Below are 19,050 nucleotides of genomic sequence, written 5' to 3' on the forward strand. Positions count from 1 at the left end.
TTATTGACCATAAGCGTTTTTAAAGGATAAAAAGGTAAATTTTTTGATCATCAGTATATGTACTTCCTCTTCAGTATCAGACTACTATATATATATATATATATATAGTGTTGTTGAACAATTAATTGCGATTTATCCCATCCAAAATAAAAAAAATTGTTTACATAATATATGTATGTGTACTGTGTATATTTATTATGTATATATAAATACAGTATATATATGCACATACAGTATATACTTTGAAAATATTTACATGTATATACATTTATATCTTTATATTCTTATATTTTATATAAATATATTTGATATATAAACATAAAAGTTTTCTTAAATATATGCATACATGTTTGTATTTATGAATGCATAGTATACACAAACAAATTCATCACGATTCATCATTTGATAGCGCATATATATATATATATATATATATATATATATATATATATACATATATATATATGTATATATATATATATATATATATATAGATAGGTGCTGGTCATATAATTAGAATATCACCAAAAAGTTTGATTTCACTACTTCCATTCAAAAAGTGAAACTTGTATATTATATTCATTCATTACACACAAACTGATATATTTCAAATGTTTATTTCTTTTAATTTTAATGATTATAACTGACAACTAAGGAAAATCCCAAATTCAGTATATATGACACTGTGTGTATATATATATATATATATATATATATATATATATATATATATATATAATTTTTTTTGATCATCACATTTTGTGACCAGAAAAATACATGAACCAAGTCTTCAGTATCAGACTAGTAAACTTTTTGACCCAGAAACATTAAGTCAACTAGATTCTGATCTTGTAGAATGTAGAATTCTGATCTTGTAGAATGTAGCTTGACTCATTTGTTAGATTTTTAGCCAAAGGTTTAAATAAAGTTTTCCCAGGATGTTATGATATCATAAACTTTAAAAAGAGTTAAAGGAATTGACTGACTTTGCTTAACCTATTTTAGTCCAGAAAAAGCTCACTTACTAAACAGTAAATACATTAACCATCAAATTACAATGAAACTATGAAAAACACACACAATCAACAGATACAATTGTTTCTTTATTTCAGCCATTATTTTAAACTATAAAATTTTCATTATGTGGTAGGATAAAAAGCCTTTAATAAACTGGGCTTAAATCATTACAACTTGTTAAAAGTAGTATACATTTTTCATTTCGAATCTTAGTTTCATTTTTAAGGAAGTCCACATCTGTGATGCATCAAGCACTTGAATGAAGCCATCTAATGAAGCCACTTTATACATACATTAGTTCATGGACACTGTCTTGTTGGCTGGACTTCTTGCTCCAACTCATTAATTGAAAAAAAAATTAATTAAAAAGCTAATTTTATAAATTCATGCATATAAATAGTTTATATTTATCATCAAAGCTAATTTCTAATTTCTAGCATTTAAGCGTGAGCTGTTAAGTTTGTGTAATTATAACAAACATTCAATCAATTAAACTATTATCTGTTGTTAAGTTTTGCCTTATACTACTGTAAATGTAATAGTCATTTATATACTCATTATATATATATATATATATATATATATATATATATATATATATATATATATATATATATATATATATATATATATATATATATATATATATATACATATAGTCTTTACTTTACCTTCATATATTACTTAGGCTATATACTACAGTTAGTTGTTAAACAGTCAGGCTTAGCTTTTTTTTTTAGTCCAGGGCTGAATCGGGTAATGCTCAATTCAACACCATGTACAGCAAGATGGATAGAGTATAGCTGATAATGTGAACATTCAGTGAGTCGCTGAATGATGTAGTCGTCGAAATTGAGGTCTGTCTTTCTGTTGTCATCGAGGTATTTGTCATTGTGGTCATAGTTATGTTGCTAGTAAATCCAGTCGTTTGAATCGTGGTGGGCTCTGAAGATGGAGACATTGTGGTTGGCTGATCTGATGAAGTTGTCTCTGAAGTATATATTCTGGTTATTACGGATGAAGTAGTATAAATTGTCGGAACAGTGGGTTGAGCTGTAGTTGTAGTTGTAGAATCTACAGTTGTTGGCACAGTGGTTGGATCTGTGCTTGCAACTAAAGTTTCATCAGTTGTTAACAGAATAGTTGAATCTGTATTTGAAGTATCATCAGTGGTTACCACATCGGTTGTCACTGTCACATTAGTCTGGGGAACAATTGAAAAGCTTATTAACCAACTCCAATTTTAGACGTTAAAAATAAAACACAATACAGTGTTTGTTCCTCAGATTTCATTGCTGTGGAACTTCCTCTTCCCTATTACTGTTCTCAATATTGTAGTATAATTATTGTAAATACAATGTGAGATGTCATTTCCTTGATATTTTTCCAGTCATCCAGTAAAAACATCTGAATATCTTTAAAACATGATACATTCACTTGAGAAGCAGAACAGAAGTCTATTTTTTCTTACTCCATTGACTCTATCCATTGTTTAAAGTAAAAATTTAATTGTTTTGTTAGGGATTTTTTTTTTTTTTTTGCTGATAACAATTCTTATTTAAACAATTTAGCATGTCAAATATTTTTAATTTCTTTTTGTAAGATGCTCAAACTTTTTTATGTAGATTTTTATATATATATATATATATATATATATATATATATTTTTTTTTTTTATTTTTTTTTCCTTAGTCCACTGACAAAGAGGTTTTTTCCCTTGTTTTAAGCATAAATGTCACTAAATTTTGTTAGATTTCTTGTTAAAACAAGAAATAAAATGATTCAAGATAAATCTTCTAAAAACAAGTTTTATTAATTCCTTCCTTGCTTTTTTTTTTTTTTTTTTTTTTTGGTTTTGGACCTTTTTTCAATGGAAAAAACCATGCAATTATATATTAATTATATTATATTATATTATATATTATATTATATTATATTATATTATATTATATTATATTATCCCAAAAATGTTACCCCATATATCAGAATCTCACCTCATCTTATTTTATTCAAGACCATTTGGTCACACATATTTTAATAACACATGATAATATTGTAAGATGACAAAATTATGGAGTGTGAATATAACATACACAAGTTTTTGATGGATGTATGTGTATTTACCTGAGCCACGGAGACCAGCAGAGCCAACATCCAGATTTGTGTGATCATGCACTTCATGATGGAGAGAAAACGGTAAAATATGCCACAGAGAATGAGATTTGCTTCGAATAGGATGTCAAACTGCGACCTATCCAGCAGGTGCCTACAATGTGTCCCATGGCCCTCCTCCGCTCTTATATAGGGCTCATCTATGAGCTGTAATTATGTCATGTTTTAATGGTCAGACAGGTGTGGATTAGTGAATACTCTCACACTTCCTGGTCCAGGTTGAAGGTGGCATTTATTTTGGGTTGTGTGCCCAGCTTCTATTGACTTCATGATGTTACTGTTTTATGGATTTTTACTGGTTAACCTTTTCCTGTAAACAGAAACCAAATGATTGTCCTCTTTGCCTCTCACATTGTTTGGTAATATATGTCATCTTTTTATTTAGATTCACTGTGTTAAAAGATCTTTGAAATGTGAATGCATTGATGTTATGATAGTATAGTTTGCCAATTTTCTCATTATTTAACCATTTAATGATGAGGGTTTTTTTCTCTCTCTCTCTCTCTATTTTCCAGGTATACTGTAACAAACTGTTATGAGCAGTTGCTAAACTTTAAGGGTCTAGTCATATTTCTTGGAAAAATCCTTTTGCTTCCTTGTTCCTCTGGATCATGTGACCAAGAGGAAAAACATGTAAAAATTATTCATATAATGTTCTCAATTAAGATATTCACTTATAGTATAATTTAAACTCACAACTCAAGTGGAACTTATATAAGCTTTATAAGCCTTACATGCTGTTCATTGGTTTTAGAATAGCTTCTGTTTTCTTCTTCCTGATTTTTTTTTCTCATCAAAACTGCTTGTTTCCTCTATTGCCAATGTAGGCCACAATGATTTGAAGAGTGATTTATTTAATAATATTAATAAAGGATCATGTGTATGGATGCTCCTCAACATGCCTCTGTACTCTTGACACGCTTGTGGTTTTGAAGGGCTGTTGAATTCAGGGTGCAGAAATGTATACAGTATGATTTATGTTTTATTTTAACAAACAGAACAAAATGCCATATTAGGTTTTTGTCAGTAAATGTTTAACATGGTATTCAGACCTCATGCTTGTAAATAATTCTCATGCAAGTATGAAGTCAATACCATGATATGACACACACTCACACACACACACACACATATATAGAGAAGTCTCTTCTGCTCATCAAGGCTGCATTTATTTGATCAAAAATGCAAAAAAAAAAAAAAAAAACCTGTAATCTTGCAAAATGTTATTAGAATATAAAATAATGGTTTCTATTTAAATATCCTTTAAAATAAAATTTATATCTGTGATGCAAAGCTGAATTTCCAGCATCATGACTCCAGTATAAAAGTGTCACATGATCCTTCAGAAATCATTCCAATATGCTGATTTATTATTAGAATGATCAATGTTGGCAACAGTTGTACTGCCAAATATTTTTTTGGAAACTGCAATACTTTTTTCAGGATTCTTTGATGAATAAAAAGTTAAAAAGAACAAAATAGAAATCTTTTCTAACAATATAAATCTTTTCTATCACTTATCAATTTAACACATCCTTGCTGAATGAAAGTTTTATTTTCTTTCAAAAAAAGAAAAAATAAAAATTTACTGACCCCCAAACTATTGAATGGTAGTGTATATTGTTAAAAAAGATTTCTATTTTAAATACATGCTGTTCTTTTTAACTTTTTATTCATCAAAGAATCCTGAAAAAAAGCATCACAGCTTCCAAAAAAATATTTGGCTGTTGCCAACATTGATAATTCTAATAATAAATCAGCATATAAGAATGATTTCTGAAGGATCATGTGACACTTTTATACTGGAGTCATGATGCTGGAAATTCAGCTTTGCATCAGAGATATAAATTATATTTTAAATGGTATTTTTAAATAGAAACCATTATTTTATATTCTAATAACATTTTGCAAGATTACAGTTTTTTTTTTTTTTTTTTTTTTTTTTTTGCATTTTTGATCAAATAAATGCAGCCTTGATGAGCAGAAGAGACTTCTTTAAAAAACATTACTCAGTTTTACTGACATTACTAAGTCTTACTGATCCCAAATTTTTGAACGGTAGTGTGTGTATATATATATATATATATATATATATATATATATACACTCACCTAAAGGATTATTAGGAAACAACCTGTTCAATTTCTCATTAATGCAATTATCTAATCAACCAATCACATGGCAGTTGCTTCAGTGCATTTAGGGGTGTGGTCCTGGTCAAGACAATCTCCTGAACTCCAAACTGAATGTCAGAATGGAAAAGAAAGGTGATTTAAGCAATTTTGAGCATGGCATGGTTGTTGGTGCCAGACGGGCCGGTCTGAGTATTTCACAATCTGCTCAGTTACTGGGATTTTCACGCACAACCATTTCTAGGGTTTACAAAGAATGGTGTGAAAAGGGAAAAACATCCAGTATGCGGCAGTCCTGTGGGCGAAAATGCCTTGTTAATGCTAGAGGTCAGAGGAGAATGGGCCGACTGATTCAAGCTGATAGAAGAGCAACTTTGACTGAACTAACCACTCGTTACAACCGAGGTATGCAGCAAAGCATTTGTGAAGCCACAACACGCACAACCTTGAGGCGGATGGGCTACAACAGCAAAGACCCCACCGGGTACCACTCATCTCCACTACAAACAGGAAAAAAGAGGCTACAATTTGCATGAGCTCACCAAAATTGGACAGTTGAAGACTGGAAAAGTGTTGCCTGGTCTGATGAGTCTCGATTTCTGTTGAGACATTCAGATGGTAGAGTCAGAATTTGGCGGTAAACAGAATGAGAACATGGATCCATCATGCCTTGTTACCACTGTGCAGGCTGGTGGTGGGTGGTGTAATGGTGTGGGGGATGTTTTCTTGGCACACTTTAGGCCCCTTAGTGCCAATTAGGCATCGTTTTTTAAATGCCACGGCCTACCTGAGCATTGTTTATGACCATGTCCATCCCTTTATGACCACCATGTACCCATCCTCTGATGGCTACTTCCAGCAGGATAATGCACCATGTCACAAAGCTTGAATCATTTCAAATTGGTTTCTTGAACATGACAATGAGTTCACTTTACTAAAATGGCCCCCACAGTCACCAGATCTCAACCCAACAGAGCATCTTCGGGATGTGGTGGAATGGGAGCTTCGTGCCCTGGATGTGCATCCCACAAATCTCTATCAACTGCAAGATGCTATCCTATCAATATGAGCCAACATTTCTAAAGAATGCTTTTAGCACCTTGTTGAATCAATGCCACGTAGAATAAATGCAGTTCATGTTCATGTGCTATATATAATGTAATCATCATCGTTTAAACATTTGAAGGAGTTTTATACTCTAGAACAGCATTTTACAAAACAACCAAGGCACTTCAACAAAAACCCTTTATTTTGTTGAAAACAGTGATCAAATTTAGAGAACAGTAATGATTGTAGAACAAAGAAAGCTAAAGTTTCTGAAGGTTACAGTAATCAAAAATAGGAAGTGTTCAGGCCTTTGCTTTTTATGACTTCAGCATCTGCGGCTGCAGGATATCACTAGTCTCTCACACTGCTCTCGTGTGATCTTGGTCCACTCTTCTTCCAGTCTCTTCCACAGATCGGTGACTACAGTGGGTTTCTTAGCCAAAACTTTGGATTTTCCAGAGATTTTCAACTGTGGACCATCAATTTTAATTATTTCAGCGTTTTTAGCTTCAAGGAACTGCTTTAGCTGTTTTGCTGTGTGACACGGCAGTGTCCTGCCTGAAAATTGCTGGCAATTTGGGCAATGAACGCAGAGAAGAAACCGCATACATATTTGCATTCACTCTGCCATGTTGCTGCCCAACTCCTGCTGCAGAAAATATCCCCCAAACAATGACATTTCCTCCTCCACCTTCTTCTCTACACACTATTGGTTCAGTCATTCCACAGTTTGATGACAGACATAATTTTTCCCATTGGACCCCATAAATTAAACTTGCTTTCATCACTAAAGTAAACTTTGGACCAGTTCTCCTCTCTCCACACAACATGCTCCTCAGCAAAGGTTAGTGTAGCCTTTTGATTCTTTCTGCTGATGGAAGGTTTGGTCCTTGCAGAGTGGACTTTCAGTCCAAATTCTCTTAAACTTCATGACACCGTATTCCCTGTTCAGACCTGAACTGGCAAGCAATTCCAACTGTATTGTTGAACTGCTTGCCCATTGAGATTCTCCGCATTATCCTGTTCTTTTGTGCATTTGTCTTTTGTGGATGACCAGTCTTTTGGGGGGTCTTGAATGAGTTAGTGACATTGTAAAGAAGCAATATTCTAGAAATCACAGATTTGGAACGGCCAACTTCTCTTGCTATGACTGCTGTTGGCCTCCATTTGAGGTATCTGAATGTGTTCTCAAATCTTGTTCAGAAGTTTTTAGACTGTGCTTAAGAATATATTTAACAGAAATATTGTTGTATCTCAAGTGGTAGAGCATTGCGTTAGCAAGCGCAAGGTTGGGGGTTTGATCCCCGGGAACACATGATAGGTAAAAATTGATAGCCTGAATGCACTGTAAGTCGCTTTGGATAAAAGCGTCTGCTAAATGCATAAATTTAATTTAATTTTAATTTAAATATGCTTAAAAACTGTGCTTTTACTCCTATTAGGATAACTTCAAATAAGTGACCTCAAAATTTTGGAAATTGTAGGTCAAAAATCAAAATTTGTTTATATTTACAAAAGGCATGTAAGCTGGTAGGTGAAAAAAATTGGAAACCTTTTCTTTGTACTTTTGTCAATACATAAATGTTTAAAGGGAATTAACAACTCACTGCTTTTTACAAAATGTCTTAACATTTTTTTTTTTTAAATTGGGATTGTACTCAAGTACAAATACACTCATTTTATTAATAAGTTCCTTAAATACTTTTTATAAAACATTACAATTCTGCTGTAAATCTGTGTCCATTTTAGGTTTAGAGACCAGCTGTCCATTATATTATATTATATTATATTATATTATATTATATTATATTAATTATATTATATTATATTATATTATATAATATTAAAATAAATTAAAAAAAAACACATTATCTAATTTTTAGTGTTTGTTTTTAGTCTTTGCACAACTTTCAAAAAATTTCTACATTTGCATTCTCAACCTCTTGAAAACTGACTTTCTAATTCACATAAAACAAAGTAAATTAACACAAATACAAGACACTAATTTTATTAATAAGTTCATTAGAAATGTTTTTTTATAAAACTTTACAATTCTGCTGTAAATGCTGTTTTGGAGTGAGTATAGCTACAGCACATAAAACATAAATGTTTTTCTTTTGAAACATGTCGTGTAATTCCATTTTTGCCATGCAAATTATACTGTGACAGTGCTGACCTTCACCACAAGGAAGTTGAACTATATGTAGACAATTCATCTTTCATGAAAATGCCTGGGTCTGGAAGCTTAAAGTTTAGAGTTTTGTCATTAGCATCAGAATAAGAATATGTGTAAGTGAAAATAATTTACATACAGTCATGTTTATTTATTTATTGAAATTAGTTATTCTATGTCCTTATAAAATGAATTATATTATTTGTGTGTTTCAAGTACTATTTATTCATTTTTTCTCACAATTATTTTATTGTTTATTAGAAAGTATAATTAAAAAGAAAAGGAAGAAAAAATAATGTTCTTATCATATATACAGAAGTGAAATGAACAAGCTAAATTATTTTTCCTGAATGTAGTGGCTCTTGATTTCAGATGGTTACTCATTTTTCCAGACCATCAGAGACCACCAATTAGCATTGCCACCACAGGTACACAGACACTGGCAGGAACAATAGACCAAATGAAGCCCTAATGTTGCTAATTCTGTTGTTGTTGTTGCTTCTACTATACTGCTACTATAGTTGTTGCTGTTGTTTTTGTTGCTACTGCTACTGTTTTTGTTGTTGTTATTGTTGCTGCTGCTACTGTTGTTGTTGCTGCTGCTATTGCTTCCGTTGTTGTTGTTCCTGTTATTGTTGATGCTGCTGCTGTTTCTGCTACTGTTGTTGTTGTTGTTGTTATTGCTGCTGCTGCTGCTACTGTTGTTGCTGCTGCTATTACTGCTGTTGTTGCTGCTGCTATTGTTGTTGCTGCTGCTACTGTTGTTGCTGCTATTGTTGTTGTTGTTACGGCTGCTCTTGTCGTTGTTGTTGCTGGTGTTGTTGCTGCTGCTATTGTTGTTGCTGCTGCTACTGTTGTTGCTGCTATTGTTGTTGTTACTGCTGCTCTTGTCGTTGTTGTTGCTGGTGTTGTTGCTGCTGCTGCTGCTATTGTTGTTGTTATTGTTCCTGCTGCTCTTGTTGCTGTTGCTGTGTGCTGGCTGTTGTGGGTGTGTGGTTGTTGATGCTGCTGCTGTGCTGTTGTTGGGTGTTGTTGTGGGGTGTGGTTTGGTGCTGCTGGTGGTGTTGTTGTTGCTGCTGCTGCTGTTGGTGTGGTGTGTGTGTGTTGGTGGTGTTGTTGTGTTTTGTTGGTGTTGTTGTTGTTGCTGTTGTTGGTGTGTTGTGGTGTTGCTGTTGTGTGGTGTGTTGGTGTGTGTGTTGTTGGGGGTTGTTGTTGTGTGGTTGCTGCTGCTGTGGTGTTGTTGTGTGTTGTGTGTTGTGTGTTGTGTGTTGTTGTGGGTGTTGTTGTTGTTGTTGTTGTGTGTGGTGGTGGGGTTGTGCTGCTTGCTGCTGCTGCTGTGTGGTGTTTTGCTGGGGGCGGTGTGTGTTGTTGTGTGTTGGGTGTGGTGTGGGGTTGTTGTTGCTGTTTGTGGTGTGTGTGTTGGTGTGTGGGTGCTGTGTGCTGATGGTGGTGTGGGGGGGGTGTGGCTGTTGTGTGTGGTGTTGTGTGTTGTGGGTTGTTGTGGGTGTTGGGTGGTGGGTGTTGTTGGTTGTTGTTGTTGCTGTGGGGTTGCCATTGTGTGTGTTGTTGTTGGTGGTGTTGGTGTGTGTGTGTGGTTGTTGTGTTGTTGTTGGTGCTGTGGTGGGGGTGTGGTGTTGTGGGGGGTTGGTGTGGGTGTTGTGGGTGGTGGGGTGTTGTTGTGGTTGGTGCTGTGTTGGGGTGGTGTGTGTGTGGGTGGGGGTGGTGTGGTGGTTGTGTGGGTGTTGTTGGTGTTGTGTGTGTGGGGGGTGGTGTGGGTTGTTGGTGTTGTGGGGGGTGTGGGGGTGGTTGGGGGTGTGCTGTGTGGGGTGTGTTGTGGTGTGGCTGGTGTTGGTGGGGGGGTTGTTGTGTTGTGTGTGGTGGGGTGTGGTGTTGTTGTGTGTGTTGGTGTGGCTGGTGGGGGTGTGGTTGTTGTGTGCTGGTGTTGTGGGTGGTGGTGTGTGTGGTGTGTGTGGTGGGTGTGTGGTGTTGCTTGTTGGGGTGTGTGTGGTGTTGTGGTGTGGTGGTGGGTGGGGTGTGTGGTGTTGGGTGTGGGTGTGTGGTGGTGGGGGTGTGTGTGCTGGGGGTGGTGTGTTTGGTGTTGGTGTTGGTGTGGTGGGTGGGGGTGTGTGGGTGGTGTGGTTGGTGTGGTGTGGGGGGTTGGTGGGGTGTGTGTGGTGTGGGGTGGGTTGTGTGGGGGTGTGGGGGTTTGCTGGTTGGTGTTTGGTGTGGTTGTTGTGTGTTGTGTTTGTGGTGTGGTTTGTGTTTTGGGGGTGTGTGTGCTGTGTGTGTTTGGGCTGGTGTGCTGTTGTGTTGTGGTGTGGGTTGCTGGTGTTGTTTGTGTGGTGCTGGTGCTGTGTTGGTGTTGGGTGGTTGGGTGGTGGGTGTGGTGGGTGGTGCTGGGTGTTGTGTGTGTGTGTGGTGTTGGGTGTGGGTGTGTGTTGGGGTGGTTGTTGGTGTGTTGTGTGTTGGTGGTGTGTGGTGTGTGTTGTGTGGGGTGTGGTGGGGGTTGTTGGTGTGTGTGTTGTGTGTGGGTGTTGTGTGTGTGTGTGTTGTGTGTGTGGGGTGGGGTTTGTGCTGGGGTGGGGGTGTTGTTTGTGTGTGTGGGGGGGTGTTGCTGGGGTGTTGTTGTGTGTGTGTGGGCTGTGTGTTGGTGCTGTGTGTGGTGTTGTTGGTGTGTGTGGGTGTGTGTGGTGTGTGTGTTGTGTGTTGGGTGGGGTGGTTGTGTTGGGTTGTGCTGGGGTGTGTGGTGTGTGTGGTGGTGGTGTTGTGGTGGTGTGTGGTGGGGTTGTGGTTGTGTGGGTGTGTGTTTGGTGTGGGGGTGTGTGTGGGGGGGTGGGTGGTGTGTTGTTGTTTGTGGGTGTGGTGGTGGTGTGTTGTGGGTGGGGGGTGTGTGTGGGGTGTGGGGGTGTGGTGTTGTGTGGGTGGTGTGTGGTGTGGGGGGTTGTGTGTTTGGGTGCTGCTGCTGTGTGTGTGTGGGGGGGGGGTGTTGTTGGGTGGTGTTGTTGTGTTGGTGTGGTGTGGTGTTGTGGTTTGGTTTTTGGGTGGTGTTGTTGGTGGTGTGGTGTGGTGTGTGTGGTGTTGGTTGGTGGTGTTGTGGGTGTGTTTGTGTGTGGGTGTGTTGGGTGTGTGTGTGGGGGGGGTGTGGGCTGGGGCTGGTGTGTGTTGTGTGGCTGGGGTGGTTTGGTGGGGGTGTTTGTGGGTGGTTGGTGGTGTGTGGTGGGGTGGTGGCTGGGGGGGGTGTGTGGTGTTGGTGTGTGTGTTGGTGTGTGTGTGTGTGGTGTGTGTGGTGTGTGTGTGTTGTGTGTGGGCTGTGGTGTTGGGCTGGTTGTGTGTGGCTGGTGGGGTGTGTGTGTGGGTTGGGTGTGGGTGTTTGTTGTGTGGTGTTGCTGTGCTGGGTGTGTGTTGGTGTGTGTGTGTGGGGTGTTGGTGTGTGTGGTGTGTGTTGCTGTGTGGGGGTGTGGTGTGGGTGTTGTGGTGCTGTGGGGGGTGGCTGGGTTGTTGTGTGTGGTTGTGGTGTGTGTGTGTGTGTGGTGTTTGGTGGTTGCTGTGTGTGTGTGCTGTGGTTGTGGTGTGTGGGTGTGGTTGTGTGGTGTGGGTGTTGTGTTTTTGTGTGTTGGTGGTGGTGGTTGTGTGGTTGTTTGGGTGGTGTTTGTGTGTTGTGTGGGTTGTGTTGTTGTGGGGGGTGGTTGTGTGGGGTGGGTGGTGTTGTGGGGTGTGGGTGTGGGGTGTGGTGGTTGTTGTGTGTTGTGTGTGTGTGGGGTGTGTGGTGGTGTGTGTGTGTGTGGGGTGTGTTGGGTGTGTGGGGGGTGTGTGGTGTGGTGTGGTGGGGGTTGTGTGGTGGTGTGTGGTGTGTGCTTGTGTGTGCTGTGTGGTGTTGTTGTGTGTTGTGTGGTGTTGTGTTGGTGTGGTGCTTGTGTGGTTGTGTGTGGGGTGTGTGTTTGGTTGTGTTGTTGTTGGTGTTGGGGTTGGTGTGTGTGTGTGTGGGTGTGTGTGGCTGTTGTGGGGTTGTGGGCTGTGGGTGTGTGTTGGTGTGGTTGTGTGTGTGGTGTGGTTGGTGGTGTGGTGGTTGTGTGTTGGTTGTGGTTGTGTGGTGTGGTTTGCTGTGTGTGTGTGGTGGTGTGTGGTGTGGGTGGTTGTTGTGTTGTGGGTTGTGTGGTGGTGGGTGGTGGTTGTGGGTGTGGTTGTGTTGTGTGTGTGTGTGTTGGGTGTGGTGTGGTGGGGTGTGGGTGTGGTGTGGTGTGGGTGGTGTGTGTGTGTGGTGTGTGTGTGTTGTGTGTGGTTTTGGTGTGGTGTGTGGTGGTGCTGTTGTTGTGGGGGGGGGTGGTGTGGTGTTGTTGGTGCTGTGTGTTGGTGGGTGTTGTGTGTTGGTGTGTTGTGTGGGGGTGTGTGGCTTGTTGTGGTGGGGGGTGTGCTGTGGTTGTGTGTGGTGTTGTGTTGTTGGGTGTGTGTGGGTTGCTGTGTGGTGTTGTGTGGGGTGTTGTGTTGTTTGGGCTGTTGTTGTGTGGTGGTGTTGTGGTGGTTGTTGTTGGGGTGGTGTGTTTGTGCTGGTGTGTGTGTTGGGCTGTGTGTGGTGTTGTTGTTGTGGTTGTGTGGTGTTGTGGTTGGTGTGTTGTGTGTTGTTGGTGCTGTTGCTGTGCTTGTTTGTGCCTGGTGGTGTTGTGTTGGGGGTGTGTGTGGTGGTGTTGTGCTGCTGGTGGTGGTGTGTGGCTGTGCTGTGGTGGTGTGGGTGTTGTGGGTGGTTGTGTTGTGGTGTGTTGTTGGGGCTTGGGTGTGTGGGCTGTGGGGTGTGGGGGGGTTTGTGTGTTGGGTTGTTGCTGGTGGTGGGGTGTTGTGGCTGGGGTGTGGGTGGTGTGTGGGGGTGTGGGTGTTGTTGTGGTTGGGTTGCTGTTTGTTGTGTGCTGTGGGTTTGTGGGTGTGTGGGGTGTGTGGTTGTTGTTGTTGTTGTTGTTGTTGTGGGGGTGGGCTGTGGGTGTGTGGTGTGGTTGTGTGTGGTGGGGGTGTGCTGTGGGTTGGTGTGTGTGGTGTTGTGTTTGTGTGTGTGTGTGTTGTGTGTGTGGTGTGTGTGGTGTTTTGTTGTGGGGGGTTGGTGGTGTGTGGTGGTGTGGGTGGGTTGTTGGTGTGTGTGTGTGGGCTGTGTGTGTGTGTGTTGTGGTGGTGTTTGTGCTGGTGTGTGTGTGTGTTGGTGTGGGTGTGCTGTTGTGTGGGTGTGTTGTGTGTGGTGTGGTGTGTTGTGTGTTGTGTGTTGTTGGTGTTGTGCTGTGGCTGTGTGCTGTTGTTGTGTGGGTGTTGTGTGTTGTGGTGGTGTGTGTGTGTGTGTGGTGTTGTGTGTGTTGTTGTGGGGTGTGTTGTGTTGTTTGTGTGCTGGTGTGTGTGTGGGGGTGGTGGTGTTGGGTGTGTGTTGTTGTGTGTTTTGTGGTGCTGTTGTGGTGTTGGTGTTTGTTGTGGTGGGGGTGGTTGTGTTGTTGGTGTGGTGTGTGTTGTGTGGTGTGTGTGTTTGTTTGTTGCTGCTGGCTGCTGTGGCTGTGTGTGTGTGGTGGTGGTGGTGTTGTGTGTGTGTGTGGTTGTGCTGTGTGGTGTGTTGTGTTGTGTGTTGTGTGGTGTGGGGGTGTGTGTGGGTGTGTTGTTGGTGTGTGTGTGTTGTGTGTGTTGTGCTGGTTGTGCTGCTGTGGGGTGGTGGTGTGTTGGTGTGGTGTGTGTGCTGGGTGGTGTTGTTTGTGGCTGTGTTGCTTGTTGTGGGTGGTGCTGTGTTGTGTGTGGGTGGGTGGTGTTGTGTGTGTGTGTGTTTTGGTGTGGGGTGTGTGTGGTTGTGTGTGTTGTGTGTGTTGGTGTGTGTGGGGTGTTGTGTGGTGTGCTGTGTGTTGTGGTGTTGTTTGTGGTTGTGGGTGTGTGTTGGGTGGTGGTGTTGCTGTGTGGTGGTGTGGTGGTGTGGGGGTTGTTGCTGTGTTGGTGTGTGTTGTTGTGTGTGCTGCTGGGTGTGGTGGGGTGTGTGTGCTGCTGGGTTGTGTTGGTGGGTGGTGTGTTGCTGTGTGCTGTTGTGTGTTGTTGTTGTGGGTGTTGTGTGTTGTTGCTTGGTTGTTGTTGTTGGTGTTGTGGTGTGGGGTGCTGCTGCTGCTGCTGTTGTTGCTGGTCTTGTCATTGTTGCTGTTTCTGGTCTTGCCATTGTTGTTGGTGGTGGTGTTGTTGCTTTTGCTGTTGGAGTTGATTTTATTGTTGCTGGTGTTGTTGTTGTTCATTTTTTCTTCTTTCTGCTGGTTGTGTTGTTGTGCTTGCTGCTGCTGCAGGGCTTTGGGGGCTGCTGCTGTGGTGTTGTGTTTGCTGCTGGTGGTTGTGTTGGTTGTGCTTGGGTGCTGTTGTTGCTGGTTGTGTTGTTGTTGTGCTTGCTGCTGCTGCAGGTGTTGTTGTTGTTGGTGTTGATTTTATTGTTGCTGGTGTTGTTGTTGTTTTTGCTGCTGTTGCTGGTTGTGTTGTTGTTGTTGCTGGTCTTGCCGTTGTTGTTGTTGTCGTTTCTGCTGCTGCTGCAGGTGTTGTTGTTGCTGCTGGTTGTGTTGTTGTGCTTGCTGCTGCTGCATGTCATTGTTCTTTCTTGTGCTGCTTGCCGCTGCAGCAGGCTTTCTTCCGCTGCAGGTGCAGGTCTAACCATTGTTGTTGTTGTTGTTGCTGGTGTTGTTGTTGCTGCTGGTCTTGTCATTGTTGTTGCAGGTGCTGTTGTTGCTATTGTGGTTGCAGTGGGCATGCTGTTTATGGTTGTAGTTTTACTTTGTGTGGTGGTCTGAAATGTGAAATAATGGGATGTTTACCACCTATTTGCTTATAGAACTACATTACAAGAAGGTACAGTTAGAATGTAATTAAGCATAGACATACCCATGTGCAGTGTTGGGGGTAACGCATTACAAGTAATGCGAGTTAAGTAATCAGATACTTTTTTCAGGTATCTAGTAAAGTAACGCACTACTTTTTAATTTACAGGAAAATATATTTTTAAAAAAGTACAGAGGCGGAAGTACAGAGGCGTTATGTGCTCTGTGTGAACATGATGTTACTGTAGTTCTAGACTAAATGTAAATGTGCATTAATTCATCTCACTCACAAAAAAAAAAAAAACAGATTTAGCATTCATCTAAATCAATTAAAACAGTGAAATGCAAAATAATAATATAAATAAAACATACAACAATCAAACAATATAAATAATACAAATGCATCTAATCCCATTTTATTAACCAATGTCTTTGCTGCTGACCATTGATGATCCAGTTCAACCATATTAATAAGCAAAAATGACTTTAGATAAACTAACAATTGAGCTTCATTGTTTTTTTATTGCTGCGTTCTACTCTACAGACGTGAATTTATTTTTCCTTCAGCCTACAAATAGCTACAAATAGAACTTCTTATATTGAAAAACAATCGAGCCCTGCTCATATTTAAAAAGTAATGCGAAAGTAACGCAAAAGTAATGTAACGCATTACTTTCCCTAAAAAGTTACTAACGTAATTGGTTACTTTTTTAGGGAGTAACGCAATATTGTAATGCATTACTTTTAAAATTAATTTTCCCCAACACTGCCCATGTGTGACAAAACCCCACATCCCCCCACCGTATGTTGTTTTGAATATCAAATATTCAAATCATACACTTTGAATATGACATTAGGTTTCACTCTGATGCTTGAAAATACTTCAGAAAAACATGTACATTAATGTAATGCTGTCTAATTTTGTGTTTGATAAACTATTATCAGTGAAACATCTGAAATGCCACAAGAACAAAATTGCCATCATTTAAAATAAAATCAAAAATACACATGCCTGATAAAAAGCTGATGGTCAAAACGTTGTACAAGTTTTAATAAAGTTTTTTGGAACTGATATATCAGTATGCTGACATTTCGGTTGCTTTGTGCGTAATTTAAAATAACCTCTTATTTATTTAAAAAGAACTGTTTGACATACATTTGCTTTGATAGTAAATTGTCATATTTCAAAACAAGTCACACTCATTATTTATGTGGATCTTACATCAATTTCCTTAATATAAATGTACTTTTTAATTAACTCAAATAGAAAAAAATGATATTACCTGTGCAGAAGTAAATAACAGCTGAGCTGCTATGGGCAATGCAAAAACCAAAATCTTGAACATGATGTTCAAGACAAGGGAGGTCCTGGTCCAGGTGGTAATGTGTGAGTGGTTAGACCTTGTTTGTGATTAACAAGCTTTTATAGGCTACTCCCCTCTGCCATAAACAGAAACAACTAACATTATGTCGAACAGCCAATCAGCTGCCCTCTCGCTCATTGTACTCAAAATTATATTTATACAGTCTTTCTTAACATTTCTTTAAAAAGTTGTCTTATTTTCCAGTGCAAATATAAAAACATCCTTTTATCTTAATACAGCAAAATAAATAAAGATACACTCTTGTCATTGAATATAGTTTATTTTTTGTAAAATTCTTATTTTGAGCATACATCTAACAAAGTTTAAAGAAAAAAAACTAAGAACAAGTCTAATTTTAATCAATAAATCTTACACAATTTTGTTTCTCAAGATAGTTCTCAGATATTTATACTACAACAAAGCAAAAATACAGATTAAGAAAATTGCTTGCATTTGCAAAAATATGTGACCTCCATCGTTATGCTTTTCACACATTTAAATCCTAGATCAAGATTTTTCTTTATTAAGCCCAAATCAGTGAAAGTGGTACTGTATGAAAGTAGGACACATTAAATGGCATGACTGGAATGCTCAAACATTATTATCACTCTGTATTAGACCTAGAAGAACATTAAACTGAGCTGTGTTAAGAATATTTCTCATAAGATAATGTATGGCATTGTTATGGACTGACAAGATCAGCATTGTGTAACACAATATTTGTGAGTTATGTATATAGTAAAATAGACATTAGTTCCACAGAAAAACATTTCCTTACTACTAACTACAAAAATAACTGAAGAATGATTAATAGATCTTGAAGTTAAGGAGAGTTAATGCAGGTAAAGCATTATTTGACACTTTGTGTGTCGGCATTAAAGATCCACTATGACAAGAAACATCAGAGAGATCAGCAGAAATCCAAAGTGGACATACTGGGCTGAAGCACTGCCGTGAGGATGGTTGGAGGAGCCAGGGCTTGGACTGGGAGTCAGCGGTGGCTTTGCTATGGTGCTGGTTGTGACCACAGGTCTGGTAAACAGAGGTTGGGATGTGGTGGGGTGTGGTAAAGGGATCCAGGAGCTCTGGGATTGATGGTTCGGAGAAGGGCTGGTAATATGAGTCGATGACGTGGTAGTGATGTTTGAGTCGGTCATATTTTCGTAGATATTGTGTGAGGATGCAGTAACTGTTGTGCTTATAGTGGTCTGTTCAGGTGTGCTCTGTTAGAAGGAGCAGATAAAGACATTTTATTGATAAAAATTATCATTTAAAATACTTAACAGAATGGCAGAAATTTCTGACATGTTTTATCCTTTTTCTATTTTAATTCAAACATGAAAAGGAAAGAATAGCTATGTTACGGAATGGTATGACTGATTCACCCTGAATCACTCTCTGTTAGAATTAGAAGAACATTAAACTGAGGAGTGATAATATATCATAACATCCATGGATCTTTGGAAAGAAAATTGAAATGAACTGCCAAATCTGATATTGCTGAGTTTATATATTTGCTTATAATATATTTTGATGTTTATATGCAGTTTTACTGGTGTTCATGACAGACATTTGCACATGACTAATAAATTCCAAAATTAAAATGTCCCCTTATGCTTGCAGGAAATGTCCTGAGTGGACTCATGCCAAAAAAAAAGGAACATAACATTAATTTTTAGCTAACATAAACTAACACAGATTTTGTCAATTTTGTCAATGTTAGTTAATTAATAAAATACAGTTGTCATTTGTTCATGTTAGTTTAAAGTGTAAAAACTAATAATAACATATAATGTAATTTAAAAAAAAAAACAGTTAATAAATGTTGATCATTAACTTAGACCAGTAAATGCTGTTGAATTATTGTTCTATGGCTAATTATTAGCACCATAGACACTTTTCTAAAACCTTGTTTGTTATAATCTCAGTCCAGCTTTTATGTTTATCAGATGGTAGTTAGACTGTGGGTGTACAGGTTAGTCCTGAATCAGAACAGGACAGGCAAATGGTACCAGAACATGATTAGAACACCCACACTCGCTGCAGGGAGAATACAAGTTCATGTCAGGTACACGACACCTGTCTCACGATATTTAAAGCCCAGACTGCTCTTTTGCATATCCTGGACCTTTAGGCTTTTTCTGTCAGTTCCCTTTCATCTCCTCTTTAATGCTCTATCTTTATCATCTCATTTAGTATCTGAATTTTCCACTCATAAATGAATGAAGCCTTTAAACTAGGGCAAATATTTTTTTTACAACTAGAAGCACTTTTTTTAACCACCACCTTTACTGTTGAGAATCGGTAATTTACTTTATGAATAGTGTTGACTCCAGTAACAAATT

General features: G+C 39.1%; 1 long non-coding RNA gene across 1 annotated transcript; it reads right to left on the bottom strand.

Annotated features, from left to right (window-relative positions):
• Positions 1-1,082: 1,082 nt before the first annotated feature.
• Positions 1,083-3,382, bottom strand: LOC122140780. The gene is made up of 2 exons (XR_006157352.1): positions 3,142-3,382; positions 1,083-2,221 (listed from the first exon to the last, which is right to left on the bottom strand). It is a non-coding gene; the product is annotated as an uncharacterized LOC122140780 (long non-coding RNA).
• Positions 3,383-19,050: the final 15,668 nt, after the last annotated feature.

The sequence above is a fragment of the Cyprinus carpio genome, chromosome B19, assembly GCF_018340385.1.
Source record: "Cyprinus carpio isolate SPL01 chromosome B19, ASM1834038v1, whole genome shotgun sequence".
NCBI lineage: Eukaryota > Metazoa > Chordata > Actinopteri > Cypriniformes > Cyprinidae > Cyprinus > Cyprinus carpio.